At 41.7% G+C, this 19,278-nt stretch overlaps 1 long non-coding RNA gene across 2 annotated transcripts in view; it reads left to right on the top strand.

Moving 5' to 3' along the window:
* LOC104004000 (uncharacterized) overlaps positions 1 to 15,805 on the top strand; it is a 37,358-nt gene extending 21,553 nt beyond the window's left edge. Inside the window, exons 2-4 of one of the 2 annotated variants that reach the window (XR_676804.4) lie at positions 6,651 to 6,791; positions 7,264 to 7,426; positions 15,242 to 15,805. This is a non-coding gene — a long non-coding RNA (uncharacterized LOC104004000). The remainder of the gene's footprint in view (positions 1 to 6,650; positions 6,792 to 7,263; positions 7,427 to 15,241) is intronic. The other variant, XR_676803.4, reaches the window with a different exon arrangement.
* Positions 15,806 to 19,278: the final 3,473 nt, after the last annotated feature.

Raw genomic sequence — 19,278 nt, 5'->3', positions numbered from 1 at the left:
TAGTAATAATCACAGCTAACATTCATGGAGCTTTTACTATAAGGAAGGCACTATAATAAGCACTTTGCATGCATAATTTCTCTTCATTCTCATAATATTCCTACGAGGAAGGTTTATTTGGATCCCCACTTTAAAGAGGAGGATCTTTAAAGTAGAATTTCTAAGTGAGTAAGCAGCCTGCATTAGCCTAGCTAATGCAGAGCCAGGATTCAAAGCCAGATCTATGAACCCCTCCAGTATACTGTCTCTTAGTATCAGCTTCCATTTCTTGGATACAAACAGTGGGACCCAGAGATTGGAAGGCCATGTAGCATTCAGAGGAAAGAGTCTCAGGAAGTCAGGAAATAGTTTTCCTCCAATTTCTGCCAGTAACAGGCTAGATGAGTCTGGGTGAGTCACTAAAATTCCCCTTTTTCTGAATCTGCAAGCAGGGTCCACAGTGTGTGAGATGCAAAAGATATGAGCCAAGGAAGGTTAATCTCTTCCAAATCTATAGAGTTTTAAAAAAGCACCATGCAAATGCAAAGTGTTCCTTATCATAATCCTTAACATTATTATTCCAGCCTATTCATCTACCAATGAACCTGGGATAGAGTGCCTGGCTCTGCCCCTGGATTCTGGTGCCATTTAAGTGCCAAGACAAATGGTCTCAGGGAGTCAGGGGTGATCCATTATCTGGATATGGATTATTTCTCAGGAGTAAATTGTTAGCCCTGTCAGGTGGCTGATGAATTCTCCCACTGCACCTGGGGGCTCATCACTCTGCATGGGACGTGCAGGGAATGCAAGCAGCGCAGCAGCTGGAGTCGCAGTGTGACTCTGCAGATGGGGTCTTGGGGGCAGGGAACAAGGATGTGTTGGTTAGGTTCCAGGGAGCAGCAAACGACCCCACCCATCCTTGAGTGAAAAGACAGATAATGAACCCCACCCACCCACAGTCCAGCCCAGGGCAGAAAAGGGTAACTCCTTCCTCCTCCTGATGCTTGAAGCATCTTTGGGGAGAACAAAGCAGAAAAGAGGCTGACAGATTCATATACAAGGAGCTACTGACAGAGAGATGAGAAGAATGGGCAAGAGAAAGAGAAATAGAAAAACAAGACATGGAGAAAGGGATAAAAAAGACAGGGAAAGAAAATGAATAAAATAAATAAAGGATCACAGAAAAGAGACACATGGAGGAAGAGGAATACAGTTAAAAGAGAAACCCAGAAATAGGAGCTAAGAGGAAAAGAAGAAAGAGAAAGAACTAGCTGGCTGTGGTGGCTCACGCCTGTAATCCCAGCACTTTGGAAGGCAGAGGTGGGCAGATCACTTGAGCCCATGAATTAAAGACCAGCCTGGGCAACATAGCAAGACCCTGTCAATATAATTTTTTTTAAATTAGCAAGGCATGTTGGCATGCAGCTATAGTTCTAGCTACTCAGGAGGGTGAGGCAAGAGGATTGCTTGAGCCCAAGAGGTCAAGGCTGCAGCAAGCTATGATCATGCCACTGTGCTCCAGCCTGGGTGACAAAGTGAAACACTGTCAAAAAAATAAAATAGAAAAGAAAAGTATACAGAGAAACAGAAAAATAGAACAACCAGAGATAAAGGAACACAGTGAAAGAAAAAGGGATGAGGGAGATATGAATACTGGGAAAAAAATAGGTGAAAAAAGTTAAGAAACATAGAAGAGGAGATTGAAGTCTTTAGGAGGACCAGAAACAGTTTTTTCCTCCCTCCCTCCCACTTTCACTGTTAGCCATTCTTGTGGGGTAAAATCAGTCAGACACAGACACACATTCTGAGGCAAATAAGCACATGAAAAATAGTATATCTGGACACAGAGGAGCTGAAAGACTTGAGATGTAGGCAGCGACAGACTCACAGTAGAGAGAGCCAACCTGAACACAAGGATGGGCCTCAGGCAGAAACTGACAAGGAACTAGATATACCACTGCAGAAGATGACACAAAGGCACCTTAAAAGATGGACACATGAATAGACAGGTACACAAGCAGATATCCGCCAGGATGGGAGGAGGAGGTTTGGCCTAGCTCCGTTCCTCCTCTCTTCTCTTTGCCTTTGTGAAATACTCTAATAATGGGCATTTACCATTCTGGGTCTCCTGCCCTTGGGATTTTCCTTTAGGCTTTGCGAAGGTTGGTAGCAGTGTGTTTCATTTAAATAAACTCACTCCTGCTAGGGTCTGTTAGTCACTGTGTCTCCCCTCCTAGGAACACACGTCTCTCATCAGTTTAAATGATCATATCCAAAAGACCCCTTCAGGCATGAGTGTAAATGGCTGAATATCAGGCCCTTGGCTAAGACAGAGTTGCAGTCTGTCTTGACACTTACTCCAAGACTGGAACTTTTTGCCCCTAGTATGCCACGATCCTCCTTAACTTTACTGGACTTTCCTTTTCACCTCTGCAGTTTGAAGCAGTTGAGAAGGGGAGGCTATGCATCAGGATCCGCACCCCTACTTGAATAAGAGGAGCGTCATAAGATTTCCTTGGTTAAAAAGTGTTTCTTGCGAAAGCGAAGCTTGAAAACCTCGGGGTTACACAGAGCCAGATGAATTATAAGGGTCCTTCCAGCTCTGACATTCTGAAATTCTATGACTAACAGCTAATTTGTTCAAATCTAAACCCGCAGTAATTGCACAGAACTTGATTGAATTTTCTGAGCAAACGGCGTCACTATCTGCCCCAATAAGTATTTAGCCATGGCCCCAGTTTATTGATTTTGTGCAGTATCAATATTTCTTGGTGCAGTTTCCAGCACTGACTGGTAGGTGCATGATGACGTGAAACATGTAGGCTCAAGATGCCCACCCAGGAAAGCCACAGGTCGTTGTTGCTGTGTCCACCTGGCTTGGGCTGGCACACAGACTGCACCAACCCCTCTGGCTAGTGCTGGGCACATGGAGGGGTAGCACGACTGCCTTCGAAAGGGGCATGCTGGTTGGGTGGGTGGATCGGGTTGCCCTAAAAGCTCAGGGATGCTGTAGCCAACGGGTCACAAAGAGAATAGCAGTGAATGGGTCTTGCTTTGTACAACTTCACTTTGATACAAATCATCCCTGAAGGCTACTGCCTCACTTAGTATTTCATTCATTCGTTCATTCTACAGAGAGTGCATGCTCTGTGCCAAGCTCTGTGCTAGAACTAAGAATATAGACATGAACAAGATACAGTCCAATATCTCCCAAGAATCTCATTTGTGAATCAGAATTGTGGTACAGTCAAGGGGGCAGTATGTGAACCAAAGTCAAGAAATATTGATGCCGCTCAGCATCAACAAACTTAGGCTATGGATAAATATTTATGAGAAGAAATAATTTGGTAGGAATATTACTGTATATGCACACTTTTAATTATTCCCACTGGCAAAACTGATGAATCAGAGACCTTTTTTTGTATACAGTATTCAAGATGCAAAGAAGTCGTATAATTAGTTCAGGTAAAATAACTTGATTGTTTCCTAAGTACAACTCTGAAAAAGTACAAGTTAATTTAATACTTTTTGTTTATCTTTTAGTTACACATTCTCCATGATAGAGTTTTATTTGTGGGTGATGGTTTGAGAGCATTGTATTTTGGAGAGAATTAAAACATTTACTGGAAGAGAAAGGAAGATTGGTTCCTCTCTTTGATGCTGCCATGACACTAAGCCTGTCATTCCCAAACAGAGATACATTCGTGTATGTTTGTGAGTTCTCTTGATCATTTGTCTTTTATATATCTAGACTTTCATACATGAACCAACCATACACAAAGCACCTTCTCTGATGCATGCACTGGGCCACGAGTGGGAACACTGGAAAGATTAGAGCATAGCCCCTGCCCTTGAAGGGCTTACGCTCCAGAAGGGGAGCCAACAAATAACTCGAGGACTTTATGATGAGTGGCATAACAGAGGTGTGGACAAAGGGAAGCTGAGAAGAACAGGGACTAAGAGATGAGGGTATGTGGAGAAGCTTTAAGAGACGAGTGGTCTATGGTGGGGAGTGGTGGGGAAGGTCTGAAGGTCAACCCTATTCATCATTGTGGGGCTAGACGGAGCCATCCTCTTTCTCCAGACTCTGTTTTGTTTTGTTTTAATCAGTAGAATGTATTTGTGAGAACCACAGAACTACACTGCAAGCAGATCAGTCTGTAGCTGGGATTAGCCTGGTAGCCTGCATCAGTTAACTGCTTCAATTTAGGATGAAATATAGCCACTCCTTTTGAAAAACACAATGCAGGGAGGGGGGTGGTCGGAGACTGGTTCCTATCCCCTAAACTTAGCTTCTTGAAAATCAGATTTTCCTTACCCACCCAGCACTCCTATGTAGCAGAGTTATTCTTTTATGGGGGCAAAGTGATTTGAGTAGCACTGGGTATCATGGTGGCTTTCAAATTACTCACATTCCAAAGGAGGTTTAATGATTTCCAAGATAATTGGTTGTAGAAATAAGTCCTTCTAAAAACCCAGCAATAGAATGTTCATGATGCCACAGGATGATTCAGAACATTTGGCCTTAATTACTTTGATTGTCCGCCAGGATTTAATATATGAATATTACATTGCGATCTTCAATTTAATTTCTTGTGTAAATGGATTGTGGCAGAATCCTGTAGTCCTGAACTGGCACATAACTCAGCGTGGGAGACACTATCTTAACTCATCTCATTACTCAAGCCATTTGTTGTCCTTCAGGCTTTGACAGCCAGGAGATGGGAAAGTAGCAGAGGTGATGTGATCTCTCAACCTGGGTCCAGACAGACATGAGCCATAGTCTCTACCGATTGCGTTGTTACACAGACACAGACAGCACTTATTTTCAGAAGAAGAAAAAAATGCCCCCGTCAATGTGCAGCTGTGTGCTCTGGTCTTTCTTAGCATAATGGAGTGGAAAAAGCTGGGGCATGCATGCAAGAGACCTGAGTTCTAGTCCTAAGTTGGCCACTAACTTGCAGTATGATGGACAAGCCGCTTAATTTCTGTGAGCTTTTGATTCCTCATCATTAGAACTACATAATCTCCAAGTGCTTTCCAGATGAAGGTTTTCTGACATATTAATAGCACGTGGCAAATCTGACAGTTTTGGCACCATGGCTAAAAGAAGGTTGTTTCTATCCCTCCTGTGAATAATAAGCAGCCCCCCCAAGAATGGGCAAAGTTTGAGGGAAGGGAGAGAGAGACAGGGCAGATAAGTGGGAGGGAAGAAGGAAGGGAAGGTGGAGAGAACAGCCCTGCAGCCTTACTGAGCTATTATCCCTCAGGGCCCAGGTGAGCTTGTTAGAACCTTAGCAAAATGGGGGACATTTGAGCCTGGGAAGCTTGATGGAAATTAGAGGAAGAAAATGAGACTCAAAAAGCATTAAATGGGAAGCCACAGTGTTGGAAAATTTATTTGTACCACATATAACAGAGAGCTTGCATCTAGAATGTATAAAGAACTCCTAGAAATGAATATGAAAAGGACAATCTAGTAGGATAAAATGGACAAAAGACTTAAATGGGAATTGTACAAAAGAGTGTATCCAAAAGGCCAATGAACATATGAAAAGATGCTCAACCTCATTAGTCACCAGAGAATTGCAAATCAAACCACAATGAGATACCACTGCACACCCACCAGAGTGATTAAAATGTAAAACTCTGACAATACTTACTGTTAATAATGATTTGGCGCAATGGAAGAGTGCAAATTGATACAAACTTTGAAAAACTGGCAGCATCCAGCAAATGGAACACGTGCTTATGACTCAGTGATTCCACTACTAACAGAAATGCAGGGACATGTGCACCAAAAGTCAAACAAAAATAACCATAATAGTGTTAGTCAAACAGTCCCAAACTGAAAATGCCCATCTGCAGTAGAATGGTTAACTCAGTTGTGGCATATTCACAAAAGGGAATATTATACAGCAATGAGAAGGAACAATATCAGTTTTATGCAGCAACATGGATTAATCTCACAAACATAATATTGAATGAAAGAAGCCAGAAACAAAAGCGTACATACTGAGTTATTACATAAAAGTCAGTAACTGGCAAAGCTATAATGTTTAGTGATGCATGCTAAGGTGTACAAGTCTAAATAAAAGCAAGGAAGTGATTTTTGGAAAAGTCAGAAAAGTTGTTACCTTTTAGTAGGGGAGAAAGGAGTTATGATTAGGGAAAGGACACAAGTTGGGCATTGGAGTGCTGATAATATTCTATTTTTAACCGGGTAACGATTAATATGGGTGTTTCATTGAACAAGTTGTGCATTTATGATTTATGCACTTTTCTTTATGTGTGGCATATTTCACAATTTAAAAAATAAAGCTTTAAAAATGCAGAGATTGAAAAAAGTCAAAGCTAAATCTTTGTTTCAGACTAATGCAACTCCAATTCCTATCCATTCTCTCAGGACCCTGCAGATTCTAGACTTTTGGCAAAGAGAGGACCAGAGTTTGTGTCTCATTTCTCTCAGTATCTGCCTGTCACAATCTTCCAAATTTAAAGCTAACCTGACCCCAGTTGGTACCTAACAGCCACCAGCCAATTGACTGGAGTCAAAGACACCTTGTTCCTGCTACTTTCTAGTTCCCTCTCATTTCCCCATTCTCAAACTATTCTTGTTCCATTTCAGTTCCATCTTTCTCCTGAGTCTTTATTCCGTCTTCTGTTTGCAGCCCTGTTCCTTCCTTTTGGACTAACAGCTGAGTGACCCAACTGGATTTCCTTGGCTTGAACCTGAGCAAGCCCTCTCTCTCTAAAGATTTGAATGCCTACTCCCTTCACTGAGTGGTTTCTTCTGTTCCTGGCCAACTCAGGTAGGGTATCTACCACCTCCCCATCCCTAGATCTTAAAGGGTTAAACTGCCTTATCTCAAATCCTTAGGGCCAGATGTTTCAAAATTCAGAATTTGGGGAATTTTATCAAGGTAATCATGTGTATTTGCCAATATCACATAACACCTCTAGCAGGTTGCAGTATAGCTCCCCATTATCAAATACATTAATATTTTTGTCATGAAATATATGAATATTCACACTAAGTGGGATAAAGAAAGGCTATTATAATATAAGTTAAAATGAGTTTTAATGTCAAACTTATGAGAATGTTTTTGGTTTTCAGAGCTTTGTGGTTTGGGAAGTGAAAATAAGAAATAGGAGCCCAATGCTTGTTTGGTGGATGGATGGAAGGATGGAAACATAGATGTACACAATGAATTACATGTGTTTATCATCCCAAGTGACAAATGTGCATTTAACAAGAGTCTTCATCACTTTAACCAATTGTAGGCACATCAGAATCCATCGCTGGCAAGAGGAACACTAATAAAAAAATCCACCACATAGGTCTGCTACCAGATCATGGATGGCCTGCCTGGGGTTAAGTGGCGATCCCTGGGCCACTCTTCTGCATAAAACCTCCATCCAGCCCTTTTTCCTGGCTATGAGTGAGGTAGGCCTAACTAGAAGGGAAAGTTATGGGCATGGCAGGTACCTGGGGCTAGTCTGTTGGGTCCAGTTGGAAAGGAATGGATGGGCTTCAAGCACCAATTTCAGGTGGCCCTCCTTAAATAGTATTGCTCTCAGCAAGGCTTTGCTAAGGTACTGAGTGGAATTAGTTCGAGATCACCCTTCCCAGCAAGTACTCAGAGTGCAGTAAGTATATATTTCTAGGAAAGGGTACAGCTAGGTGTTTTTTTACTTCCAGCCACCTGGGAGTGTGGATACTATATAGCTTATTGTCCTGGGATGCTTCAGAGGCAAAGCAGTGAGTTCCAGGAGAGGCTAGCAAGGGACTAGAACAGAGTCAAAGCCAAACCTTCAGGCTTCCCAACCCAGGAGACACCAAAGAATCATGGGAGACCTCATCAGGAGAAAACCACGCAGTTCCAGGACCGATGCCTAGAGGAGAAGCTCAGGGGAAGGTGGATTTGAGGAGAGGTTAGGAGGCTCAGCCTTAGAGCTTCAGGAAACTGGGTTGTTTGCTCCTAGAAGATGGAAACTGAGTTACCAGCTAGGCATCTCCCATAGCTCTGCCCCAGGCTTTTCAATCTTAAAACAATAAGACAGGACTTACGTGAGCTCTTTCATCTGTTTCTGCTCTGCTTTCCAGAGCTCATAAATCTGTGATTCTCTTTTAAATAATCTTTGTTTTTTTTTTTTTTTTTTTTTATTATACTTTAAGTTTTAGGGTACATGTGCACATTGTGCAGGTTAGTTACATATGTATACATGTGCCATGCTGGTGCGCTGCACCCACTAACTCGTCATCTAGCATTAGGTATATCTCCCAATGCTATCCCTCCCCCTTCCCCCCACCCCACCTTGTTTTTTTCTCATAAGAGTAATACATGCTCCTTGTTGAAACTTTGAAAAGTCAGGTAAATATATAAATATTTAGACTCGCCTATCATCCCACCCACCTCTCACACATTTGCATGTATTACCTTTCTGCTTGCTTGCTTTTATTTTCCATGTCTTTATAAAATTGTGATCATAGACTTTTGTATTTTGAGTTAGACACTTAAGTATATTGTGAGCATTTCCCATGTCACCACAAAAGCTATCATTCTAGTCTAATTTGAACATCCATCAGACATTATGGGGCACACTTAGCAAGGATAAAATGTGTACCCTGCCCTTATGGAACTTATACTCTTGTTGAGAAGATGAGGTTGATATATATGGAACCAACAGTGATAAATACAAATGGAATATAATGAAATGTCACTTTGAGGGATATGCTGGAAGGACAGTAAGAATCCAAAAGAGGGAAAGACTGATGTGGGCAGCACTAGTAAGGGGAGGCTCCTGGAGAAGGCAGGACTTAAATTGGCCTTTAAAGGATAAGGAAAAGGGGAATGAGAAAGGTAGAAGCATGAAGAAAACAGACACAATGGGGGAAAGCTGGATTGAGTAATCCCAAACCCTTTATGCTTATCATTGTTGTTGATAATACAGAGCTACCCAGGGCCAGGATTTCAGGACTGTTCAGGGTCCCACCTAATATATGGACAAATAAACCCAGGTCTCTAACTTAAAAGGGATTTGGAGGCTAAATGCATGAAAAACGAAGCACTGGTATTAATATGGCAGTAGCTTAGACTCAGACCTTTTTGCATTTAGTAACTGACTTTCTTCTCTGCTGCATCTTGCACAGTGATGGCTCAAACATCACAGAGTCACCAGTTGGACAACTTCCTAGCTAGATAGCAGATTACATGACTCCAGAGCCCTGGTCACAGTCATCTGACTACTGTGGGTTGGTACAAGAAGAGGGTAAACAGAGAGAAAGCCCATGTCACAAGCCCCCTTCTTCATACACTGAAGACACAGCCAAAAACTTGTTGTAATGTTAATTAAGCCATTAATTTGTGATTTGAAGATCTCCCCAGTGAGGCTAGGAGTTTCGTTAGGACAGAAAATCAGTGGTTTGAAAAACAGTAGAAATGTACATGAAATACCACAGCTTAAGATTCATTTGGGATGCATCAGAAATGTCCTTGCCTATGGTCAGGAGACTTGCCACTAACTAGCTATATGATTTTGACTAAATTCTATTACTTCTTGGAGTCCATCTCAGTTTTCTTCCTCATCTGTAAAATGGGAACTATTTCAAAGTTCCCTTTTGGCACCAAAATTCTATGAACCTACAATTTCTTTGGACCACCACCACTTTTCAGATTTCAGGATCCCCTACAACAATGCAAATAACCCTAAGAAAAAGCTACATCTTACCCTGTGTTGCCAGTCACCACCATACCTGGGAATCGAAGTCCTTTGGGGAATGGGACCAGGAGAGCAAGCAGGCCCAGCCAGAGGGGAAAGGCACAAAAAGGAGAAGTTGGTGGACCCCAAGATGTCACCAGTTAAGCAGAGAGAGGATCTTGATACCTCCTCCTCTATCTGCCTGTCCCCTGAGTGCCCAGCAGCAGGCTGTGCTTTACTGCATGCCTACGTAGGTGCCTGCTCACCACAGGGTGCCCTAGCTGCCAGCATGCTATTCCAGGCCAATAGGAGAACCCTGAGGTGAAGTATCCTGGGGCCAATCATAGGTGGAAATATCTCTTTAATGGCAAGAGAGACTGTATCTTTGGCTCCTTTTCATTGGTTCAGACCAACTGAAGGCTCTCTGGACTCTCAGCCAATGCCAAGCCATCAGCCAACAGGAATGGGCTTTGCTGCTGGATCTTGTTTTCATCTAGGGCTGATGGGTAGCCCTGCCCCAAGGGCTGCCTTGTCTCTTCATTGTCATCCCTGACTGAAAACTTTTGCCATGAACACAGAAGGCATGAGCAGTGGGACTTAATCGAGTCAGCTCAGAGAGAGGTAGGCATGCTTGGGGCCAGGGGCCATGCCTGGGCCCAGTCCCTGCAGGTGAGTGCAGGTGAACCAGCGAAGGAGAGAATAAGCAAGTAGAATTGGTGGGCATGGGCACTATGAGATTAAAGCTAAGGGCTGATCCTGACCGATCAAACCCTTCCTTCCCACAAGCCATGAGTATCTGAGTAGCTTGTCCACAACCCTATGGTTCCCTCTTTACTCTTTCTCTGTAGCCCCAACCACAACCAGGGAGGGGTTCCTCCCAAGAAAGTAAGAGAAGCTTATTGGAGAAGGTGTGCCGGCTCCCACTTGCAACCTGCATTCCCTGACTTAGGATGCCCGCAATGATCAGAGATATAGACTTGGTGACTCTGGCCTTCAGAGATACATGGATTCCATAATATTCACTTCTAACATCTCAGACTATAGTCTGACTATCTCCTCATATGCTTTAAGGAAGTCTAGGGTTGTGGGTTCGATCCTGGGTAAGTTGGATAGCCTTCTTCACTTTGGTCTCTGATCATTGACACAATTATTAGTCCCACCCAAGGGCAAAATCTCTAACCTGAACAGCTATTTAAGCAATGTGTACACAGGAGGCAGAATGAGAGAGTATGGAGGGTACAGTGAAAAGCCTTCCCTGTTTCTGGAAACATTCAATCTTACATCAAACACTCACTGAATGCCTTTTATGAGGCAGACACTCAACTAGATACTAAGATAACAAAAAGGAATAAGACACATGAACTTTTGGTGAATCCCACCAGGGCAGAGCCAAAGGGAAGAGTGTGTTTTAAGCACTGGTGATAGACTACCTTTAAAAATAGACCTGAGATTATAGTTGGCTTTGGAATCCCCCAGACCTAGCCCTTGGTAAAACTGGTCACAAATGTCTGTTTACAATGCCCCTTAAGGTGCTCCTCTATTAAAACTTTCTTTCAGAAAAAAAACTATACTTCAAAATTTATGTAAGACCTTGGGCAAGTCAATTCTCAGTCCTCCCTTCCTTAAAATAACAAGTTTAGGCTTGGGGCTGTGAAGCCCTTTCCAAATCTAATAGATCATCTAGGCGTCTGTAGTAGCAGTCATTTACTCATTAGTATAAATTTAAGTAGCTATGTTCCTTCTCCCTGGATTAGCTACATTTTAAGCTTTGTTTCCAATTGTGGAATGAAAGACTTTGTCACTTAAAAATATTGCAGGGATCTGCCTACAAGAGGGAGAAGAATTTGTGGAAGGGAAATGAAGATTAAAGAGGTTATAATAAACCTCCCCAATATCCTAACATCCTCTTTCCTTGGGCTCTAGGGCCCTGCACTCTGTTGAGGTTAATCCCAACAGATTACTTAGTTACTAATAAAAAGAATCATTAAAAATAAAAAATTAAGCCCTCTTGGGGGCTTACAATGATCTAACACCAAGAAACTGTTCCAACAATGAACCTGAAAAGCCTAGTGAAAAGTTCTGAGGACATATTATACAGGCTCAGGATGCAGGAATTGCAAACAGCACTTTGCCCCTTGCTCTTCCCTCCTGTTTTGGCTTCCTTTGGAGCCTAGATCTCAGTCCTACTGGCCACATATATTTTGAATGATTCAAGGTCAGGAAAAGGGAAAATGATTCAGAAATGCACATGATTCCTTAAGTACATTTAATTGTAAAATACATCTAATCAATCCGATCACCTGTCTGAACATGGCAGCTAGGAGAAGCAAAGCAAAGCTTTTGCGTTTCACTCCAAACCAAAGTAAGAAGCTAAAGGCGGTAGGGGGAAGGGATAGGATCAATGAATCCAATCAATGGTCTATATTAATGTTTCTTATATGATAGTGCTGATTTGCAGCTTTCCAGGTGCCAAATGGCATCTGGGAAACATTACTCCATCCCCCAATTGACGTAATAATTAGATTGCATAAATGGTTCCTCTGCGCTCACTGCCAGCCCAAGAGACAAATGTTATTGGTGAGCCAATCAATCTTTCCCCCCGTTAAAGTTTCAACTTGCGTCAGCAATTATGCTGTGGAGGTCGAAAGCCACCCAAATGAGTGAAAACTGGCAAAGATGAATTTCAGGAGTGGATTATACTGCACTGTTTCCCAGCAGAGTGTGTATGGTCAGAAACTGGACAGGTACATGAACAGATCTGCAGCTGGATATACCACCAGGGGCCAGAAGAGGAAAGAAAGTCTAGTGGCATCTTCTGCAAAATTTTGCTTTTCTCCATTCCAGTTGTCTCCTTCATACTTAGATAAACCAAGGGGCTGAGGAGAGTATGTCAGGGGAAGGCATTAGTAATTTGTTATTAGTCTTTGTGTTAGGCTGAATAATGCTCCCCCTCCCATAAAATCCACATTCTATTCCCAAGAACATGTGAATATTATCTTCTATGAGACTTTGCAGATGTGATTAAATTAAGCATCTTGATATAGACAGATTATCTTGGACTAGCCAGCTGGGCCCTAAATGCAATCACAAGTGCCCTTATAAGTGTGTCAGACAGAGATTGCAGACAGAAGAAGAGAAGGCAATGTGACCATGGAGGCAGTGATTGGAGTGGCGTGGCCACCAGCCAAAGAATGCCAGCAACCATCAGAAGTGGGAAGGGGCAAAAGATGCATTCTCCCCTAGAGCCTCCAAAGGGAGCTCAGCCCTGCCAGCACCTTGATCTTGGCTCAGGAAACATATCGGACTTTTGGCCTCCGGACTTTGAGATAATAAATTTCTATTGTGTTAAGCCATAAAATTTGTGATCGTTTGTTACAGCAGCCCTAGGAAACTAATATAGATCTCCATTACTAAGCCCAGGTCATAGGTAGAATGATAAACAACCTTCCTGTTGTATTGTAAAGAGCATCAAAATCCTCCTCTAGCCAAAATAGGCCCTCAATCTATCATGATGCAATGTCAAGGACTAGGAATCCAAAATTCACACATATATGTCAACATTTCTACTTTTTGAGCAATTCTTTCTTGCTACTACATTGCAAACAGTACACATAAGCCCTTGTTTTCCATTAGTCCTTTTGCATGAATTTATGCATCCAATTAACTCCAGCCACCAGGCAAGCCTTGGAGGGACAGGGAGGGACACTGAGCAGGTAGGGAAATACAGTAAATATGTCTAAATTGAAACCACAATTGGGCTCAAATCAAATCTTTTTTAGTAATAACACTAAGTAGGGCCTTTAGGAAAACAAGTCATGGCAGAACTAACTTAATTTACTCTTCTGATAAGGTTACAAGGCTTGTAGATCAGGAGAATGCTGTAGACAGGATGCATCTGGATTTTAACAAGGCTTTTGACTTAGACTCTCATGAGCCTTTTATAGATAAAGTGAAGAAATACAGACTGCAGGTGAGACACCAGAGGTAGCAGGTGGCTGCTGATATGTGGATCAGTGTCTCTAGTGATAGGTCACAGATCTTTACATCAGTGTCAGTCAAGTCACCATTCTTATCCAACAGCTCAGACAGATGGCATGCTCTCTGAGAGTGAGGATGCTGGGAAGCTAGAGGATCTAGCTAACAGATTGGATGGGAGACTCAGGATCCAAAACAATCTCAGTAGGCTGGAGCATGGGCTGACCTCTGTGAAATGCAATGTCCAGCATCAGGAATTCAAAATTCACATGTACAAAGACAGGCTTATATACAGAGCAGCCGTCAGCATACAGAAGGCAGAGGAGATCAGTAGGCAGACAGCTGGATGAGTCAGAAGAATGGTGAGGCTGGCAAAAATAAAAAAAATTAAACAATAAAAGCTAAATGTAGCTGAATGTGCCTCTCTGGAAACAAGAGAGAACCGTGCTAACACTTGATTATTTTCCATTATCCAGTCCATACTGGTTTCCATTCTGGGCAAAATTCCTTTTATCTCCCTGATGTGTGTTATCTTTAAAAAATAAATAAAAACAAAAGGTGGAGGGGAAATGGAGAGATGTTGGTCAAAGGATATAAAGTTTCAGTTAGGAAGAAGAAATTCTGGAGATCTATTCTACAGCATAGTGACTACAGTTAATAATAATGTATACTTGAAAATTGCTAAGAGTATATCTTAAATATTCTCACCACACACACATACTAAGTATGTGAGGTAATGGATATGTTAAATAGCTTGATTCAATCATTTCACAATGTATGCATATATCAAAATGTCACATTGTACATTGTAAATATATACAATTTTGTTTGTCAATTACCTCTTAATAAAGCTGGGGAGAAAAATACAAAAAAAACTTACCAAAGTATGTAAAGTGAAAATTGACAGCGTTCCTCCCTCCCAGTACCTAACCCCAAAGGTAATCACTGTTAACAGAATACTGAGTATCCTTCCACACTTATCTTTGAAATTATTTATGATGTACAATTTATTAACACAAACGAAAGCAAGCTATATGTATTGTTCTTGGCCTTGCTTTTGATTTAACAATATATCATGGGCATTTTCCCATGTCAGTGATCATAAGAGCTAATAATTACTGTACACTTTCCACGTACCAAATACAATTCTATAAATACTTCATATTTTCATTCAGTTAAAACTCATAATAACTTCCATGAGATGAAGACTATTGTTATTATTCCCACTGTAGAGAAAAGAAAACAGCTCAGAGGACTTTCCTAAGATTACAGTTATTTAATGGCAGAGGTTGGATTTGAGTTCAGGTCTATCTGGTGCCAGAATCTATGCTCTTAACATCTACACCAAGCTGCCTGTTAGTTCTTTGAGGGCTACCTCATTTAAAAAAAATGCAGTATAGGAGTTTATTGTATGTGTATCATAATTTAATTAATCTTATGTTAGTGGACATAAGATTGTTCTGTTACTGAAAGATTTTTCAGAGCTTTTAATATGCTAATGTGCATTATGAACCTCTTCAGAGGTGGATATAGTAGGCAATGTGTTCGAAACTTCCCTAACCATGGCATCTTTTTTTTCTCACAGAGCACTTGAGAGACTGGAGCATTGGGGATCAGATTTTGGTGTGCATCTGCATCATCTGGGATACTTTTCAAATGCAGACCCCCAGGCCTCGACTAAAGTGCTTCTGATATGGATAATTTATAGATCGCACATTGAGAAATACTGCTGTGTGCTATGGGATTAATATTTGATGTATAAAATGAATATGAGTAGCTACATAACCACAGTTTTATTGATCAAAGACATGAGTAGCTGGGAGAGAGAAACACTCTTTTCCCTTCCCTCCTCAGGTCACCTAATCATCAGAACCTTATTCACTCCAATGCCAGAAACCCACATCAAGGATGCATTAATCTGGCATCCCCAGTGAGCTAAGTTCCCAGGAGACTAAGCCACCAGTAACCATCACACCTCACCACCTCCCTCAACGAAGAACTTGCCACTACTGAAAGTATAAGATAATAATAGATTAAAATCCATTAATCAGTAAGTTAATATTCCATGCATATTCTAACTCTTACTATTGGAACCTCTTTTTTTCAGTTTCGCTCATCTACAGATACATTAAGAATAGTCAGTTTCTTTTCTTTCTTTCTTTCTTTCTTTTCTTTCTTTCTTTCTTTCTTTCTTTCTTTCTTTCTTTCTTTCTTTTCTTTCTTTCTTTCTTTCTTTTCTTTTCTTTCTTTCTTTCTTTTTCTTCTTTCTTTTTTTTTCTCTGAGACACAGTTTCTCTCTTGTTGCCCAGACTGGAGTGCAATGGTGTGATCTCAGCTCACCAGAACCTTTGCCTCCTGGGTTCAAGCAATTCTCCTGCCTCAGCCTCCTGAGTAGCTGGGATTACAGGCATGCACCACCATGCCTGGCTAATTTTGTATTTTTAGTAGAGACGGGGTTTCTCCATGTTGGTCAGGCTGGTCTCGAACTCCCAACCTCAGGTGATCCACCCGCCTCGGCCTCCCAAAGTGCTGGGACTACAGCACCCAGTGCTGGACACCACGCCCAGCCTAAGAATAGTCAGTTTGTAACACAAATATCTGCAGAACAAGAATTAACCCAATAGCGACAAAAACAAATATGAGAGAATAAATGTTATTATGTGTTTTTTAAACTGTGAGTTTGGAAAAGTACAAGATGTCCTGCTTGTGCTCTCAAGTTATATTTAATATCATCAAATCCCACTCACCATTGCAGGTTATTGCTTAAGGGTCACCTGAGGTCGAAGTGGAGACAGGAGAGAAAGGACAAAGGGGGAAAGGATGAGAGGGTAAAGACATAGCCAGACTGCTCAAAGGAGTGCTTAGCAGGGAGGCTCCTGGAAGCATTCATCTCCAGTGAGTGGACAGGGGGGCTTACTTGAGAAGGAGCCAGAGTAGGCTATTGCTGTTCAACCCCAAACCCTGCACTTGAGACCCCCTCCACAAATCACATGCTGAGATTTCCAAAATACCCTTGCCCTTAGAATCTCAAAGGATTCTCACTTCAGCTGCAAGAAGCCAAGGGGGCATTACTACACACCCTATTTGACAAGTGGGGCTTTAAAGGCTACAGAAGTTTGGAAGAGGCAATGCCTAGTGTAGAAAAGAAAACCAACAGATCATGATGCAGTGGAAAGTATACTGGAATTTATAAATTTACATTTAGCAGAATCTCAAGCATGTCAAATTGCATAGAAAAAAAGCTGGAAGGAAATATGGACCCAATATTGATCATTATGGATGACTGACGTTTTCTTCTTCATACGTGTCTGGGTTTTCCTCTCCCCTCAAACATTTTACAATGGGCTTTACTGGTTTTATACACAATAAAAAAGGTAAATACTAAAGAAAAATAGGGCATCAGCCTAAAATTCATGTTCCATCTCTGCTCCTCTCACTCTCTGAGACTCAGTTTCTACAACCATCCTCAGGGAACTGAGATTGGATGGAGATATTGACTGAGAGAAAGGAAAAGAAAGGGAAAGAATAGAAATGGAAGGAAAGGGAAGAGAAAGAAAACAAAGGGAAGGAAAAGGGAAGAGAAGAGAAAGGAAGGGAAGGAAAGGTCAAGACTAAGATGGTGGTCTAGTTGAAGTTATCTTGGAAAAGGAGATACTGTTCTCTGACCTCAGAGATGGTGGCTATGATAATGCTTTGCAAATTGTCAAGAGCTATTATGCAAATGACAAGACTCATTGCTCTTAAAGACCCCTGCTCCCCATCGGACATATGTGTGCATGCACGCACGCACACACACACACACACCCCTTCCCTAAACTGCTTGAACATTTACACTTTGGCTCAATTTTCTCTTCCATTTCGGCGATCTCATTACCAATTCCAGGCAGAGTCTGTTCTCTGCTTGTCACTAGCCAATCTAGCTACCTTGGATTCCCCAGCGTAACTGAGTTTTTTCCCCCTATAGACTGTTGTCATTAACAAGTGTCATCTACATAACCCAAAGCCATGTCCCAGAGCTCTGCAAGAGCCAGCATAGTGACTAAAAATGCAGCCTGGTCCAACCAGGACGGGATCTACATTTCCTTCTTTCAAGCCATATTAATTACCTCACTATGATAATTCCTCACCTATGCCCAGAGTCTATGGTTTGCAAAGAAGCTGTATATTCCGTATCTTTCTGGGGCCTCACAGCAGTATTGGAAGGGAGGCAAGTCAGAGATGGACACTCCTGTTTACAGAACACAGAGAGGGCAAGTGACCTGTTCTAGAATCACAGAGAGTGAGTAAAAGATAGTATCAGAATTCAAATCCAACTTTATCCCATACCCAAGCCAGGCTCTTTCTCCTATAACATAGCATTAGCTTACAGTTGGATATGGAGAAAGGAAAACACAGAAAATGAGTAACTATGCACATGACCATTGAGAGATTCAACATGACATGGTTGCAAAACCTTTTTCTTACTGGAATAAGACGAGATCCACGACTTGTAATAAGACTCCATTTGGAATCTGGAAGCCAGATAAGAGAAAGTTCTCTGTCTGAGATTATCACTGGGCTCTTCCACGAATCATTTCTTCATTCATTTATTAAGTATATCAGCATTTATTAAATATTTCATATGCGCCAGGCACTGTGCTTAGTGCTGATGGATAAGATATAAAGAAAGGCAGGATATGGTCCAGAGCCTCAAGGAATTCATCATGGTCTAAGAGGGAGGAATTTAAAACATACATGGCTAATTCCAAATACATAGCAAAGTAGGATTCATGCCATGAAAGAGTAAAATGCTCTGGTAGCCTAGAGAAAAGATTCAGATCTGTTTGCTGTTTGGGGGATGTGGGATGACTTCATGCTATATGAAACTGACCAAGGAAGGATGAGTAGAATTTGAGGAAATAGGAACTGGGTGGGTGTAGGGACTGCCAGGAAGAGAACAGCATGATATAGGCACAGTGGTAAGAAACCAGACGGATTAGATGGGAATCAGTGAATAATTCTATTTTGATGGAGCTGGGATTGGATACAAGAAAGAAAAAGATAAGATGGGAATATATATTTGGGCCAGATCATGGTAAGCTTGGAATACTGTGGGCCCAGCATCAGTTTCCATCCTTCTCAGAGGCCAGCAGTGGCTGTGCAGGAAGGATTTGAGGAAGGCACAAAGGATGGACGCTGCTCCCTCAGATCCAGAGGCCAAGGGAAAAAATAGTGATGCTTACATTGGTTCCAAAAGAGGGAAAGCCACACTAAGTCTTTTTGGCAGGGTAGCAAATAATGGCAAGTTGCTTTCAGAGAAAATGTGCTCAATTTTGGTTTTTAAAAATTTTTTTTATATATTTAGGGGGTAGAAGTCCAGATTTCTTACATGCATATATTGCCTAGTGGTGAAGTCTGGGCTTTTAGTGTGCCCATCCCCCCAAAGAGTGAACACTGTAGCCAATATGTAATTTTTCAATCCTCATCCGTCTCCCACTCTCCCACCTTTTGAAGTCTCCAATGTCTGTTATTTCTCCCTGTATGTTCATGTGTATCCATTGTTTGGCTCCCACTTCTAAGTGAGAACATGTGGTATTTGTCTTTCTGATACTGAGCTATTTCACTTAAGATAATAGCCCCCAG

This window comes from Pan troglodytes, chromosome X, assembly GCF_028858775.2.
Source record: "Pan troglodytes isolate AG18354 chromosome X, NHGRI_mPanTro3-v2.0_pri, whole genome shotgun sequence".
In the NCBI taxonomy this organism is placed as follows: Eukaryota; Metazoa; Chordata; class Mammalia; order Primates; family Hominidae; genus Pan; species Pan troglodytes.
Note: the sequence above shows the minus strand (reverse complement) of the source record. Positions and strands in the feature narration are given on the sequence as shown.